This window comes from Tupaia chinensis, unplaced genomic scaffold, assembly GCF_000334495.1.
Source record: "Tupaia chinensis unplaced genomic scaffold, TupChi_1.0 Scaffold144899_1, whole genome shotgun sequence".
Taxonomy (NCBI): Eukaryota; Metazoa; Chordata; class Mammalia; order Scandentia; family Tupaiidae; genus Tupaia; species Tupaia belangeri.
In genome coordinates this window covers 267,507-282,364 of record NW_006204759.1, presented here as the reverse complement: position 1 = coordinate 282,364, position 14,858 = coordinate 267,507, and the positions used below count along the sequence as shown (strand labels likewise).

The following is a 14,858-nucleotide window of genomic DNA, read 5'->3' as shown; positions in this document are numbered from 1 at the left end:
GGGGCCCCCCCCCCCCCAGCAGGGCAGAGCCAGCCCCTGCCACACCAGGTGTCACAGCGGTGCAGACGCAGGGTTTGGAGACAGCACCAGGCAGTGCCCTCAGTGCTAGCCTGGTGACAAGACACTTGTGAGAACGTGAAGAATACAGATCCCAGGCCGGCAGGGGGCATGGTAGTTAGGTGGCTGGACTTCCACATGGCCGACAGTGGTTTGGGTCTCAGACCAGGCAGCTTGCTTTCTTGCTTTCCCTTTCTCTCTCTGGCCAAATTAAAAATAACAAATGGAATTAAATAAGTGAATAAATAATTCTTAAAAAATAAATAAATAAAAGAATACAGATCCCCAGCATGGTAGCCTCCTGGCCTGCAGCAGCCCCGGCAGGAATCAGGCCACTGTGGACCCTCCCTGGGGACGTGAGCAAGGATGACCTGGCCACAGGGGTCCAGGAAGGGCCCTCACATGGCCACTTCTAACCAGGCCCTGCGCACCTCACGGGAAGAGCTTCTCCTGCCAGAGACGAAGGACACCCTAGGGCAGAGGGCGACTTCTGGGAGCCTTGGAGACAGGCGGGAAGAAAGCACTGGCTCTTGACCCTCATTTAGTGAAGGTTCTCACCGCAGAGAGCAAGGACGACTTCTCAAGGTAACAGAACAAGCTAGAGTATCATAACTGGAGAGAAGAGAAAAGCCCGGACCCTGAGTGGCTGGGGGTACACAAAACCCAGGCGTCCAAGAAGAACATCACGCCACTGCAGAGTGTGGCGCAGCGCAGCAAGGAAACCGGTGTCTGCCCGGCATCAGCCAGGAGCCAGGTCCAGCGCAGGACTCTCAAACATCTGACCGCAGTTAAGCTCACGGCTTCTGTGACGCCACTGTTACTATCCCTGTTTTAGAGCTGTGAGAACTGGGGCTCAGGGGGGGAAGTTCTCGCTTGAGGTCACGCAGCAGTGCAAGGGGCAGGATGGGGGACATCTCCACCACAGCCCTTAGTGCTCACAACCACGCGCCTCGCTGGCGTGTGGAGGGCGCTTTGGATGCAGGAAAAAGCTGGATCGGGCCGTTTCTTGGCAGACCCCAGGGCAGGTGCGTCAGCAGAGACCAGTCCTTGGTATGCTGGATGCTCTTGCTGGATCTCAACCAGCAGATGGCTTCGGGGCAGACAGTCAAGAGCTGGTCATAGGGAGAGCTGCTGCTTACTGAGGTCCACCAGGTGATGGGCACCCTGCTTACCCTCCGACGATGGGCTCACTCACAGGATCCTCACCGACTTTGTGAAGTATGAGCACACACTTAGGGAACTAAGGACAGAGCCGAGCAGTGTACCCAAGGCCAGCGTGGGGTGGGACGCCAGTGGAGGTCTGGCTGTCTCCAAAGCCTGCGTCTGCACCGCTGTGACACCTGGTGTGGCAGGGTCTGCCTCTGCCTGGCTGGTGGAGGTGGGACCCTGGAGAGTCATGCCTGGAGCCTGCTGGGCTAGAATCAAGATCCAGGCTTTCGGTGACCTGGCAGGGTGGCCAGTCCAGTTCCACCATTTCTTTCATTCTTTCCTTTTAAAAGATTTCTTTATTTTACTTATTTTTAATTTTGATGAAAGTGAGAAAGCAAACTGCCAGGTCCGGGACTCAAACCAAAGTGTGCTGCGTGAGAGTCCAACGCCTTAACCATCGTGCCACCAGCCGGCTTCCAGTTCTACCTTTCCTAAGCTCCAGATCCCATACCCCTCTGCATGGTGCACACAGCCTGAGCTTCCCCGGCCACACAGAGCTGCCTCCTACCTGAGTCACAGCCGAACAAAGCGACTACAGCTACAATGGGGGCTCAACCACAACAGCTTTGCAAACACCCCCGTCGGGGTAGGGATGAGCTTGACAGGGCGAGGGACACAGCAGTATCCCCCACCAGCTGAGGCCCAAGTCACTCTCTGTGACCCACCCTTGCCTGCCTCTTGCAGGGCACTGGGTACCTCCACAATCTTCCTCCAGCCCTATGAGGGACTAGGCAGCTCTCTCATTGCAGCTGACACAGAACACTCTCCTCCAGGATGGCTTGCTCACTCCTCAGCCTTCCTTCTTCCCTCCCATTCATTCCAAGCGGTAGTCCTGAAGCCTGGCAGTGTGCCTGGCTCTGGGCAGGGGCTGACAAATCAGGTGAATCAAAATCCAGTGCGCCTGAGAGGAGCTGACAAATCAGGTGAATCAAAAGCCAGTGCGCCTGAGAGGAGAGATGCCGATTTAACTCTCAACAGAAGGCAAGAAAGGACTCTGCGTTTGGCATGCACCAACTGTGTGCCCACAATGTGTCACTCAGATGGACAAAGCATCCTTGCTGCCCTCAGAAAACCGAGTAGTATGCCATTAGGATGCACAGAGTGCCACGGAAGTCAAGAGAAAGGAGAACATTTCTAGCCAGAAGCAATCGGGGAAGGCTTCCTGGAGGAGACGGGGTTGGCATAGGGCCCTCAGGGCTGTGGGGAGAGACCATCCACCTCAGCTGAGCCCCAGCTTTTCTCTGCATCTCTCCAGCAAATGTGCAATTGCTGGTTGTGTAACCGGCTGGTAAGGTGCCATTATAATTGCTCACCACGTTCGCCGGCTGCAGATACACTTGGCACTGGCTGCGTAACTTCAGCTCCGGCCCCTCGCTGGCTTCCTAAACTTCTCTCTTCCCTCTACCTGGGTCACATGCTGCAGGGTACAGTCTGGGGGAACAGTGTGTGGGAGAGGGGGGGCAGCATGAATCCTGTTCCCAAAGCCCTACACTTGTCTGTCTTAGGAACCCCAGGCTCAACACTTGTCTGGGTAGAACAAGCTCTGATTGGATGAACGATGGCCAACTGGTCTCCATGGTGACATAAGCGCCTTAGCAGATGGGGAGTCGAGTTGGGAGGCTCTTCCCTTGAGATGCTCATCTTTCTCTTCTTCCCCTGGGACTGGGGGCTTCCGGTGGGGACAGTACAGATTTGCCTTCTCTTCCCCAAGCCTGACTCACACCTTCTTGGAGTGAATGGTCGAGGAGCAGGGAGGAGGAGGGCCTGTGCAAGACAGACGGCTCCAGCACATTCCTCAAAAGCAGCAGCCTGAAATCTGGTCCCTGCAGCCCACCACAGACCCTCCCTCGTCTCTGTTGGATGGGCGACGCTCAGGCTGTCCTGGCCACCCAGAAACAATCGCAATCCTTCCGTGGACCCTCCCTGGGGACGTGAGCAAGGATGACCTGGCCACAGGGGTCCAGGAAGGGCCCTCACATGGCCACTTCTAACCAGGCCCTGCGCACCTCACGGGAAGAGCTTCTCCTGCCAGAGACGAAGGACACCCTAGGGCAGAGGGCGACTTCTGGGAGCCTTGGAGACAGGCGGGAAGAAAGCACTGGCTCTTGACCCTCATTTAGTGAAGGTTCTCACCGCAGAGAGCAAGGACGACTTCTCAAGGTAACAGAACAAGCTAGAGTATCATAACTGGAGAGAAGAGAAAAGCCCGGACCCTGAGTGGCTGGGGGTACACAAAACCCAGGCGTCCAAGAAGAACATCACGCCACTGCAGAGTGTGGCGCAGCGCAGCAAGGAAACCGGTGTCTGCCCGGCATCAGCCAGGAGCCAGGTCCAGCGCAGGACTCTCAAACATCTGACCGCAGTTAAGCTCACGGCTTCTGTGACGCCACTGTTACTATCCCTGTTTTAGAGCTGTGAGAACTGGGGCTCAGGGGGGGAAGTTCTCGCTTGAGGTCACGCAGCAGTGCAAGGGGCAGGATGGGGGACATCTCCACCACAGCCCTTAGTGCTCACAACCACGCGCCTCGCTGGCGTGTGGAGGGCGCTTTGGATGCAGGAAAAAGCTGGATCGGGCCGTTTCTTGGCAGACCCCAGGGCAGGTGCGTCAGCAGAGACCAGTCCTTGGTATGCTGGATGCTCTTGCTGGATCTCAACCAGCAGATGGCTTCGGGGCAGACAGTCAAGAGCTGGTCATAGGGAGAGCTGCTGCTTACTGAGGTCCACCAGGTGATGGGCACCCTGCTTACCCTCCGACGATGGGCTCACTCACAGGATCCTCACCGACTTTGTGAAGTATGAGCACACACTTAGGGAACTAAGGACAGAGCCGAGCAGTGTACCCAAGGCCAGCGTGGGGTGGGACGCCAGTGGAGGTCTGGCTGTCTCCAAAGCCTGCGTCTGCACCGCTGTGACACCTGGTGTGGCAGGGTCTGCCTCTGCCTGGCTGGTGGAGGTGGGACCCTGGAGAGTCATGCCTGGAGCCTGCTGGGCTAGAATCAAGATCCAGGCTTTCGGTGACCTGGCAGGGTGGCCAGTCCAGTTCCACCATTTCTTTCATTCTTTCCTTTTAAAAGATTTCTTTATTTTACTTATTTTTAATTTTGATGAAAGTGAGAAAGCAAACTGCCAGGTCCGGGACTCAAACCAAAGTGTGCTGCGTGAGAGTCCAACGCCTTAACCATCGTGCCACCAGCCGGCTTCCAGTTCTACCTTTCCTAAGCTCCAGATCCCATACCCCTCTGCATGGTGCACACAGCCTGAGCTTCCCCGGCCACACAGAGCTGCCTCCTACCTGAGTCACAGCCGAACAAAGCGACTACAGCTACAATGGGGGCTCAACCACAACAGCTTTGCAAACACCCCGGTCGGGGTAGGGATGAGCTTGACAGGGCGAGGGACACAGCAGTATCCCCCACCAGCTGAGGCCCAAGTCACTCTCTGTGACCCACCCTTGCCTGCCTCTTGCAGGGCACTGGGTACCTCCACAATCTTCCTCCAGCCCTATGAGGGACTAGGCAGCTCTCTCATTGCAGCTGACACAGAACACTCTCCTCCAGGATGGCTTGCTCACTCCTCAGCCTTCCTTCTTCCCTCCCATTCATTCCAAGCGGTAGTCCTGAAGCCTGGCAGTGTGCCTGGCTCTGGGCAGGGGCTGACAAATCAGGTGAATCAAAATCCAGTGCGCCTGAGAGGAGAGATGCCGATTTAACTCTCAACAGAAGGCAAGAAAGGACTCTGCGTTTGGCATGCACCAACTGTGTGCCCACAATGTGTCACTCAGATGGACAAAGCATCCTTGCTGCCCTCAGAAAACCGAGTAGTATGCCATTAGGATGCACAGAGTGCCACGGAAGTCAAGAGAAAGGAGAACATTTCTAGCCAGAAGCAATCGGGGAAGGCTTCCTGGAGGAGACGGGGTTGGCATAGGGCCCTCAGGGCTGTGGGGAGAGACCATCCACCTCAGCTGAGCCCCAGCTTTTCTCTGCATCTCTCCAGCAAATGTGCAATTGCTGGTTGTGTAACCGGCTGGTAAGGTGCCATTATAATTGCTCACCACGTTCGCCGGCTGCAGATACACTTGGCACTGGCTGCGTAACTTCAGCTCCGGCCCCTCGCTGGCTTCCTAAACTTCTCTCTTCCCTCTACCTGGGTCACATGCTGCAGGGTACAGTCTGGGGGAACAGTGTGTGGGAGAGGGGGGGCAGCATGAATCCTGTTCCCAAAGCCCTACACTTGTCTGTCTTAGGAACCCCAGGCTCAACACTTGTCTGGGTAGAACAAGCTCTGATTGGATGAACGATGGCCAACTGGTCTCCATGGTGACATAAGCGCCTTAGCAGATGGGGAGTCGAGTTGGGAGGCTCTTCCCTTGAGATGCTCATCTTTCTCTTCTTCCCCTGGGACTGGGGGCTTCCGGTGGGGACAGTACAGATTTGCCTTCTCTTCCCCAAGCCTGACTCACACCTTCTTGGAGTGAATGGTCGAGGAGCAGGGAGGAGGAGGGCCTGTGCAAGACAGACGGCTCCAGCACATTCCTCAAAAGCAGCAGCCTGAAATCTGGTCCCTGCAGCCCACCACAGACCCTCCCTCGTCTCTGTTGGATGGGCGACGCTCAGGCTGTCCTGGCCACCCAGAAACAATCGCAATCCTTCCTCTGGGTGTGCCCCTCCCGTTCAGCCACACCTGACAAAGCCCACCTCTGAGGACATGCAAGTCCCCCCCCCCCGTCTGGGTACACAGCCTGGGTGGTAAGGCCCCCACGAACAGATGTCGCTGCCTTTGGAATTAAAAACATTCCCAGTGGACTGTCCCATCCTCCCAAATCCCTTCCCCAGGCTTTCTGCCAAGGAATGAGAGGGGCTGTCCCTTGGGAGATGTGGGTAGAACCCGTTACATCTACGGAGGGGGACCCAGCCCAGCGCAGCTGCGATCACGGTAAAATCAGGTTAAAGCGTTCAGCAGTCGCATCACCCAGGGAAAAAAGGTCAACAGGGAGTAATACACAGCCTGAGACGTGTGGGCGGAGAGGCAGGGACAACACAGTGCTGCCTTGGTGACAGCTGGGGGGTGGGCACAGCTTCCAGGCAGATCCTCCAGCCTGTGAACACCGCGAGGAAGGTTCTTTCTCAGAACCTCAGATGTGCCTGCCGCTTCTCTGGAGTGACCTCCTTTTTCCCACCAGAATGACTTTCATCTTCCCCCCAGCCTAGACTAGAACCCTGATTGGCCGGCCTCTGATTTAAACGGTTCTCTGCCAGAAGAGGGGGCTTCTGAGCAGCCAGCCAGACCAAGGCCTCAGGCCTGGGCATGAGGTGAGGAGGAGAGACCCCCAGCAGGCCACCCAGGGAGCCCCAGTGCTGAGGCTGAGGACAGGGAGGGACGTGCCTGGGTCTACCAGGAACGGGCCTCTGGGCCCCAGAAGAGCGCAGCATGAGGCGGCCCTGAGGGAGCCCAGCTGGGAGGCAAGATGTGGGGGAGAGCAGGATGGGGTGTGGTTCCTGCCCCAGACAGGCGCTGACAGTCCAGGGGTCCAGGCTGTGAGAGAAGCAAGCAGGGCAGTGCACAGTGGCCGAGTAGGGAGGGGGTGCGTGAGGCGACGGTTGTGGGGTGGGCGGCTGTGGAGAAAACCCCCATCACAGGAGGCACTGTGGAGAGAGGGGTGGGCGAGTTCCCCTAACACACATGGCTCTGTTGGCCACACCTTCTCCTGTGCCGACCCCTAACCAGCCTACGGGCTGAAGGGTAGAGATCTCCCGGACCATGGTGCAGCACTGAAACGCTGGCTGAGAGGCTGACCCACACGGGAAAGTTCTGGGTTTGTGTGTAGGGACCTCCTTGAGTATGCTGGGCACACCTGTGCCCATGATCCCGGGCTGGCTCAGGCCTGGGGTGGATCATGGCATCAGGAACACACTGGGGGATTTTTTTTTTTTTTAATAAATTAGCTTTAAGAAAAATGAGGGAAAAAATGGGACCAGCAGATGGTATAGTGGTTATGTGACTTGACTCCCACACAACTGACCATAGTTCGAGTCCCGGACCTGGTAGCTTGAAACTCACACCGGGCATGTGTGCACGCATGCCCAGAACCCCAAGAGAACAGAGGAGAAGGGGTTGCAGTGTGGTCTTCTCCTGAGGGAGTTCTCGTTTTCTGTCTCTGTCTCTCTGGTGAGCGTACATGCCCTATAGCAAAAATCTATCTCTAAAAGAACAACAACAACAACAACAAAGAAAAACTAAAAAGCCCCAAATCCATTTAAATGTCTTCCTATGTATCTGATGCCTTCTGAATATCTGCGATGGTCAAGGACTGAATTAGGCCCAGAGATGGGAATGCCTTGCTCGAAATCACCAGGCAGCCGATGGCAAACAGCCTAGAGCTACATTTTCACCCATTCATTCATTCACTGAATGGACACCGGCTAGAGGCCAGGAAGTGAGGCCTTCTGTACAGCTCATAGCCTAACTCAGCCACCCCACTCCACCACTGTCCACTCCCCCCACTTCAAAGGGATAAGTGGACAGCGACTGGGGGTTCTTTCAGACAGTCTAGGCCAGAGCCCCCAGAGTTCCTTAGGGGTAGGGCCCCTGCCTGCTAAATAGCGTGGCGTGGGGTTGCAGCAATCTGAGCTTTAAATCTTGACTTTGTTGTTAAGTGGCTACTGGCATCTATAGGAAGGTACCAGGGGTGGGCTCGAGGTTTAAGATGTATGAGGTGAGGGGCCAGCAGGTGGCATGGTGGTTAAGGCACCGGGCTCCCACATGGTCAGCTGCAGCTCGAGTCCCAGATCTGACAGCTTGCTTCCTCATGTTCCCTCACCCCCCGGGCACTTCTCTCTCTCTCTGATGAGCATATGCACCCTATAGCACATTTTAAGAAAATGATCATCAAAAATAAAGATGTGCAAGGTGTAAAGGAATGGGAGAGGCCAGGATCGAGAGCTGGTGCTGGCCCAGCCACGGTGGCGCAGAGGTAGTGCCACCACTTGGGAGGCTGGAAGTCACATGGAAGACCCAGATTCCATTTCTGTACACCCTGGGTGTGGAAGCACCTGTCTGTAATCCTATTTGGGAGGCTGGGGCAGAAGGATTGCTGCATGGCAAAACTCTATCAAAGAGGGGCCCAGCAGGTAGCGTAGTGGTTAAGGGCACTGGACTCCCACATGGCCAACCGCAGTTCGAGTCCCGGACCTGGCGGCTTCCTTTTTCTCTTTCTCTCTGGTCAAATTATAAAGAAATAAATATAATAAGTCTTAAAAAAAAAAAACTATCAAAGATATCTATACTTCTCTCTCTCCCTTTCCTGCTGTCTGCTACAGGGGAGTCAGTTACTCCAACCCCAGACAAAGCCTGCCCAAGGACCCCTGGTACGCGCCCATCTCCTGAAGGCTGTGCAAAGGACAGTCTCCTGTACGGCCAGTCCTGCCCCTGGCTTTGCCCACACCAGGACAAGTTCGAGCTGAGTGTTTAAAGGGTACTCGGCTCTCAGTGGGCAGGAGACGCTGAAGTAGCCCAAAACCTTGATTGCTGCAGAGGACTGTCCTCACAGCACGTCCCTGGCAACCCCTAGTGATTCTCACGGCACATTTGGTCACGGAACAGGGTGGAAAATCCACTTGAGCCTTCAGGAACATCCTGCTTATCTAGAGAAAACCCACCCAGGGATAGAATGGGCAGGGCAGGCCCCTCCCTCCCCACATCCTCCAACATCTTCCCCCACCCTGGACACAGGTCCCAACAGGAGTAGGTCCAGATCCCCCTGGTCACTTGCCTGCCTCCTCCCAGGAAGGAGGGTGGTGTGCCAGGGTCTCCCACACAGCCAGTGGGGTGGGCCCGAGACACAGGGGGCTTCCCAGGCCACACACTGAACACACGATCACCTGAACAAGGAGGTGGAAGCCCGGAAGTAGGCCAGAGTCTGAGAGCCTCCTGTGCTTTCTCTTCTGCTCTTACAGAGCGACTCCCTCCCACCCAAGTCCAAGCTCAGAGTGAAAGAAGGGAGCTGGGGAAGTCCGGGGTGGGGTGTGTGTGTGGGGGGGAGTTCTGTCAGTGAGGACACAGCAGCCACCTTCTCACGGGCTCCCGCAACATCTAAGCAGAAGCTGGGACCAGATGAATGGCCAGCAATGCTTTCCTTCAGCCCAGGACCTCCCCTTTTGCAAATGGAATCATATGCCACTGCCCCACCATCAGTTCAAAGGAGAAGCAGAACAGAGTCCTGGCTGAAGTCGGGCCATGGCACCTACCTGCTCACACCTCCTGGATCCCCCACCTCCTGCCTGCCCAGGCTGCTCAGTCCCTTCCAGGACCTCCCAAGCTTTGCAGGCGGGTGAGGACACCTCCCCCTTAATCCTGTTCTCAACCCTCAACAGATAGTCCTCACGAAACTGCGCTTCTCTCGATCATGCCATTGGCCCTGGCTCTCCCTCAGATGGGATCAGGAACATTAAGAGCGTTTAAAGGAACTGGGACAAAGTCCTGGATCTGATATTCATGTCTTTTCTCCACTTCTCTCCTGCTTTGGGAGAACTCTGGGTGTCTGCTTCGCTGGCGTGGTCCCTGCAGTGGTCCTACAATGGGGTAACACGTGATCTCGTGTCACCCTGGTGTTCTAGAGTCCTTGGGTCACTGGGGTCTAGCCCGCAGCCAGTGCAGCCCAGCTCTTGCCTGTCCCCGTACCACCACTGCCCACACTCCTCAGTGCCATGGCGGAGGCTGGAGAGGCTGCTATGGGTTCTGCAGCCACCAGAGGCTTGAGGAAGACCAGCAGAGTCCTCCTGAGGGCCACCCTTTATTGGCTGTCAATGTGCAGCATCTGCCCTAACTCGGGCATTTCCCTGGCAATTCTGTAAGTCCTTTTCTCAAAGCTTTTTTGGGAAAAAAAATAAATGAAAAGTGGGATCACCCTGGGGATCGGTTACTGTGAGTCCTAGGAGGACGCAGCAGCAGCCTCTGCCCCAGGAGGCTGACTGCTCACCATGCAGGCGGCCTGCTGCAGCTCAGCCTCCGTGGGCCCTCAGACGCCCACACGGCTTGGAGGTCATTCGAGGCCAGCCAGCTGGGATCAGACTCGGGTCTTCTGCCTCCCTCTGGGAGTCCTCCATCCCAGAGTAGAGAGCCCTCCTCTTTCAGTTTGTTCAGAGGCTGCGTGTTTTCAGGATCTGAATGAATCACTTCCCAAGGTCCCCTCTGGATCATCCTCTCTGCTTACTGCCTACCCCAGGGGTGGGCCGGGGGCAGCGGGCACCAAGCCTGCCCGCCAAGCTGGCAGTCCCAAGACGGAGGCTGGGGAGGGGGACTCAAACCACATCTGCTTCCTATCGGTGCTTCCCACCTCCAGAGCCCACTGGGCAGAGTCTGGGCTCCCAAATCAGGAACACCTGGGAGATGGAGGCGGCTGAGCAGGGCGACAGGGAGAGCACGCCCTCTCCCGGAGTTTGGGGAGATCTGGATGCAGGGCAGGCACTGTGAGTCCTCCCAGCTCCCCCACCAGGATACTCTGATTGCAGCTGAAGCGTCCACACCTGCCATTAGAGGGACAGCAGGTGGGATGCTGGGCTGCAGCACAGACGGGGGCTGACCACAGCGGCAGGTGAGGCCCGGGTGGGACAATGGCCACAGTCACCGGGTGCTGGGAGGAGGCGGTGCTGGAAGGCAGGGAGCAGACCCAGGCCTGGTGCTCAGCCTGCCCCACCCACGAGCCTCCAGGACTGGCACGGCGGTGGTGAGGGTGGCTCTGAGAGCGGTGGGCAGCAGGCACGCAGGGCAGGACTCCAGGCAGACGTCTGCCCTGGACACGCACATCTGGCCCAGGCTGGGGGTGGGGCGGCGCCCACCTGCAGGGGAGGGGTCGCTCTGGGGCGGGGAGGGCACGTGAAAACAAAGGCCCTCAGACCAAGCCTTTCCCTTCCACTCTGCCCTCCGTCCAGGGCCCAGGGCCCCAGCAGGAGAGTGTGGGAGGGGAGAAGGCGCCAGGGATCCAGGTTAATGACCCTATCAACTGCCCAGGGAGGGGTCTGGGTCCCCTAGGCCAATGTCCCAAAGCCCAGGCCCTCAGGCAGAGGCAAAGGAGGACAACGGACTGCTCAGCAGCGAGAGGCCGAGGCCTGGGGGAGCCCTTGACTCCTGCCCTGGCAGGCCCCCACCACACACTCCCTCCAGTTTCCCCATGCTCGCAGCGTAATTGAAACCAGACGAGGCTCCCTAGCTGGCTGACAAAGGCCCCTTGTTCCCGGACTCCTCGCTCGCTCGCTCCGCGCTCTGGGCCTGAGCGCGCCCGGCCAAGCTGAGAGCTGCTCCATGGGCAAAGGGGCTGGAGCTGCTCGGCCTGGGGTCACCTCTGAGGTCAGGGCCCCAACCACACTGCCCTGTCCACTCGAGATCGTCGGTCAGAACTGGCCTGACCCCTCGGCGGAAGACATGAGCTGCTGCCTCTGCCAGCCAGAGGCCCATATGAGGGGGCTACGGGCGGGTGACAGCCTTTAGGAGGGGGCTGCTGGACAGGCCCCACCCAGGAGCCCAGGAGGAAGCTGGGGGCAGGACACCTGGACCTGCGAGCTTAGGGTCAATAAAGTAGCCATTCAACTAGCACTGACTCTGCTCGGCCGGGCCAAGGGTGTCAGGGACTCTCACAGTCAGTCCTCATGAGAGCCCCTTTTTCCAGCGAGGAAACCCAGTCTCCACGTAACGCACTCTATTCTCCCCACCGAGGCACAGGGAAGCGAGACTCCGCCCCAGAGTCTGGCCTCGAAGCCCCTTCCATGCCGGCAGGTCAGAAATCTGGTCTGTTCTCTGTACTCGCCGGTGAGGTCCCGCTGGTGCTTAGTGTCCACAGCACAGCGCCTGCCGTCGGGAGGTGCCCAGTCCAGAGCGTGAGCGAGCACGCCGGGGAAAGCACGCATGCGCACGGCACGGCTCTGGCCGGCTCCTTCACGTACACCCACCCCTTGAGCCGACAGCGAGCTGGTGATGAAGAGAATGGGAATAATCATCTCTACAGAGATGAAGAAGCCGAGACTCCGAGAGGCCAAGGAGCCTCGAATTGGTGTCCTGACCCCACCCCGCTCCAGTGCTCTTCCCGGAGCTTCAGGCCAGCCGCACTCTCCCCACGGTGAGAGCCTCTTTTCCTCACCTGGAAGTCAGGAGGTCTAGGGTGAAAACCTGAATGTCCACGGACGGATGGGTGATGGGTAAATGCGACACATTCCACACGTGCACTGACGTGCCACCCAGCCCCGCGCGAGAAGGAAATTCTGACCCACGCTACAACACGGATCAGGCTCGAGCACCTCATGCTGGTGAAATAAGCCGGTGACAGCAGGCGATGTGTGATTCTTACGTCGAGGTCCTACAGTAGTCAAATCCACACAGGAGGACAGGAGGATGGTTACGGCGGCCGACAGGTGGCATAGTGGGTAAGGGTACTGGACTCCCACTTGGCTGACTATGGTTCGAGTCCCAGACCTGGCAGCTTGCTTTCTCAGTTTCTCTCTCTCTCTCTCACATTCTGTCCTTCTCTGGTCAAATAGATAAAGTTAATTAAAGCAATTCTTAAAAAAAAAAAAATGGCGGTTACCAGAGGCTGGGGATGGGGTTGGGGAGAGGGCAGGGTTCTTGTTTAATGAGACAGAATCTCAGTTGGGGGAGGTGAAAAAGATGAACATTAGCAAAGGTTGCACAACAGCGTGAATTTGCCCAATGTCACCAAGTCGTTTGCCTAAAAATGACTGAAGTGGTAAATTTTACGTTATGCATAGTTTACCACAATATCTTAAGAGAATTATTTAAAATTTTTATTTATTATTATTATTATTTTTTAATTTGACCAGAAAGAGAAAGAAAGGGAAAGTGAGAAAGCAAGCCACCAGGTTTGGGACTTGAACCATGGGTGACCATGTAGGAGTCCTGTGCCTTTAACCACCACACCACCTACTGGCCCCCACCACAATTTTAAAAGAGGAACAGAGAGTCTAGATATTGTCAGATTTGCTAGTCTGGGCCCTGTGGACACCCAGTCCTGAAGGCAGGGGATTGGCCCTCATGACCTCCTCCCAGAACGATTTATCCTCTGATCTCCCACACGCTTCCTTCCAGTGGCCGGATCAAGAATGGTGAAGAAATTAGCACCCCTACTTCCCCTTCAGACACGGGCTCCAAGCTTTGCAAGGGAAGAGGGAGATATCCCGTCGGGCCTTGTTATGATCTGGATAATGGTTTGTCCCCCAAAGTTTCACATTTTGGAATTTAGTCTTAATGGCCAGTGACTGGATGTCCCCCAGAAACGCATGTGTCGAGGCTTGATTGTATTATACAGGCGTTTAGTGGAAACCTAATTCTTCACAGTTTCCCAAGGTGGGGCCTCCGAGTGTGATAAAGTTGTTAGGGCAGGGACAGGGACCCGCCATGATGAGAGAAAGGTTGTATGCGGATGACACTGCTCTGCCCCTGCCATTTTGGGATGCCTTTGGACTTTTTAGCCATTACAACTGTGAGTCATGAAACTTCTACTTTTATAAATTCACTCAGGCTCAGTTTTTCCATGAGCGATGCAATAATAGGTGACCACAGGTCTGAACCTTGCTTTGGAGGTGAGGGTGAGCTACCACCTCAGGCATGGGGACAGCGGGAGCTTCCCCCTTGGCTGGGTCCCTCCATCTCCCAGCCAGGGTCTTAAGTACTCCTGTGTCCAGCAAGGGCTACCCTGGCAGGCTTAGGGGAAAGTGAAGCTGCTTCCCACGCAGGGGAGCAGAGCAGCAGAGCTGAGGTGAGAGGCTGCCCCTGGCTTGTGGCTAAGTTGGGAGAACAGAGGAGGGGGAGGCAAGGGCATGGAGGGGCTCCTGTCTTAAATAGCTCCTGGGTTTTAAGATCCTTCTCCAGTCTGGGGTCAGTGGCAGGAACGGAGCAGAGGGGCCCTGAAGGAAAGCTCCCTGCCCTGGCCCAGCCAGTCAGGAAGGACTAGACCCTGGGAATATGCTAATAAGCCAGCAGGGAGGTCCCAGCTGGGGACCGCACATCTGGAGCCCGGAGCAGCAAGGCTGGAAATAGACTAAGACAAACACACAGGAGTCCCCTGGGGCCCTGAAGCCACGCAGACTAGGGGGCCTTGAGCGAGCTGTTACCCTGGCCTGGCCATGGGGGTGGGCAGCCAGGAGAGGGCTAGTGAGGGGACCCAGATGGAGGCTTTAGGGTCCTTTAGGTCCAGAAGAGAAGAACTCCTGCACCGAGAAGGGGAGAAATGGGCCAAGCAGTGAGGGTGTCCCACTAAATTTGCAGTGACGACAGACAGACCCGAGAGTCACAGACTGCAGTGTGAGACCATCCCCATTCGCCGTGCACGGCCAACCCGGGAGTGACTGAGCGTGGAGCCTGGCTCAGACACTAAGGAGCTCTGTGTCCGCGGCCACAGCACTCACCTCTGGCCTCAGTTTCCTTTCCTGCCCAAACACGACTGGATTAAATGCCTTCTAGAATCCTTCTGGCCCACAGCCCTACTCATCCTCATCATCTCCTTTCATTTTCCCCGTCCACCCTCCCCCCAAACACACACACACACACACACGCACACACACACACACGCACTTGCCGTCGCTCAC

At 56.6% G+C, this 14,858-nt stretch overlaps 1 protein-coding gene across 4 annotated transcripts in view; it reads right to left on the bottom strand.

Annotated features, from left to right (window-relative positions):
- The window catches only part of ABR (ABR activator of RhoGEF and GTPase), a 172,427-nt gene that overhangs the window by 24,608 nt on the left and 132,961 nt on the right, over positions 1 to 14,858 (bottom strand). The gene's annotated exons all lie outside the window — the stretch shown is intronic.